Consider the following 2174-nt stretch of genomic DNA (forward strand, 5'->3'; position numbering starts at 1 on the left):
CTGGGCACCTTAAGGATGGGAGGACAAACCAAGAGATTACAGGGCTGGAACTTTCAGTTGCACCCTCCGACCTCTGGGGAGTGGGAGAGAGAGGCTGGGGTGGAGTGGATCACCAAAAGGCAGTAATTCAATCAATCACGCCTGTGTAATGAAGCCTCCATAGACAGCCTGAAGGACTGGGGTTTGGAGAACTCACGGGTTGGTTGCCACACGGAAATGTCAGGAGAGTGGCACTCCCAGACAGAGCCAGGAAACTCTGTGCCCCTTCCCACATACCTTGCCCTCTGTACCTCTTCATATGGCTGTTCATCTGTATTCTTTATCATACCCTTTATAATAAACCGGTAAAAGTAAGTATGTAAATGTTTCTCTGAGTTTTTTCCTGGTCCCAGAGTCGCTGTGCCTGATGCTCAAACGGCCAAAACACAAAACATCAGAGTTTGGAGTAAGGAAAGGTTTATTGATAGAGAAGAAGATGAAGGCCTTAATTCCTCAAATCCATCATAAGAAAGTACAGAGTTCAGGCGTTTTATATCAAGGGAAGAAAAAATGGGAGGGGCAGTAGGTGATTGATGACTGAAGACATCTGGGCACCAGCAGGGGTTCTAGGAAGACTGAGGAATCTCTAAATCTCTTTGTTCCTAGTCAGCTGACCCTGGCTGTTGAGGCTCCTGCAAATCTTTGATAAGCTGTCATTATTTTTGTACAAATTTTACCAACCACCTTTTTGCAAGGGGCTGTTCTTTTTTATCTTATTATTATTTTTTCATCCTCACCCGCGGGTATGCTTTTACTGAGTTTAGAAAGAGAAGGGAGAAAGAGAGAGGGAGGGACGGAGAGAAAGAGAGAAAGAAACATTAATGTGAAGATACATCAATTGATTCCTTCCTGTACATACCCCATCTGGGGATGGAACCCGCAACTATGTGTCCTGGCTGGAAACAGAAACCACAAGCTTTTGGTGTACGGGATGATGCTCCAACTGAGTCACCCAGCCAGTTCTTTTTAAAACTCAAGCTGCAACCAGAATTCCTCTCATGATTAGCAAGTCTATAGCACGACCTAGTAGCCTGAAGGGCGTGGGAACAATGCAAGCTGGAATAAGATGGAGTCAGAGACTGAGCATTTCACTGTTACAAGTTGTGTGAGCCACTCTAGTGTCGTGAGCACAAGTTTGCAATATAGTCTTTCCTGTCAGTCAATCTTCGTTCCCTGCTTGGATTGTCTGATCTGGGTCTTAAGTACCAAAAGCACTGAGCCATCTGTACCACCAGTCCTACAGAGACACTGGCACCAAGATATAACAGGAAGCCAACACAGGTGATGGTGCTGTTCACTCAGACTTTACTAATGCAGGTTCACTCAGCTTTTATCAATGCAGATTTAATCCAAACCTATACTAACCTAAAGAAAATACTAATCATTCAGAAACAATCAGTAATAACATCACATGAGAGAATTGGGGGATAATGAACTACAGTCTCAGTGTCTCAGTCTGCGGGCCCAGGAGATAGTACAGTGAGCAAGAGAGTTGTCACCCTCTTGCAAGGAAGGATCTCTGGAGCCAGGTGGGCAGCAGGGCAGAGCCTCTGGTGGCTGATGCTAAAGGAGATCAGCGTGGCATGGTGTGTGGAGCTCAGCTGTCTCAGCAGTGGACTGGATCCTGCCTCAGGAATACCTTGAAAGTGGTGTACTCCTCCCTTCTGGGTCTCTTGATAAGTGTCTTGGCACTGCTGATGGCAAGTGGGGCTTTCTCAGAATCCTATTGATGGGTGGTACATGGCTGCTCTGCTTAGCACCCCTGATGACAAGTGGGACATTTCCCCAGGAGCCTATCTATGGGTGGTCCCACTCTGCAGACATATCTGTTCTGATTACTTGTGCAGATATCTTACGTGTGTCTCCTTACCAGAAGTGTCTAGCGTTACTTAGGTAGTTTCCCTCTTGAACCAAAGTGTCATGGCTGACTGGAAGTCATCTTGGTTGACATGAAAGACTCCACTATGTCTTACTTCATGCTATCTTGACCAGAACAATGTCATTTTATTGGTCCTGCTTGCCACATCTAGCAAATTAATTGAACCTGAGGAATGTATGTGGAAACCTTCAATTTACAGCCAGCTTGTTCAGAAGCATAGGTAACAGCCTCGACTTGTGATTAGCATCTAAAGTTG

The sequence above is a fragment of the Pteronotus mesoamericanus genome, unplaced genomic scaffold (assembly GCF_021234165.1).
Source record: "Pteronotus mesoamericanus isolate MK-2021 breed Mesoamerican mustached bat unplaced genomic scaffold, CSHL_Meso_final scaffold_232, whole genome shotgun sequence".
NCBI classification, from domain to species: domain Eukaryota; kingdom Metazoa; phylum Chordata; class Mammalia; order Chiroptera; family Mormoopidae; genus Pteronotus; species Pteronotus mesoamericanus.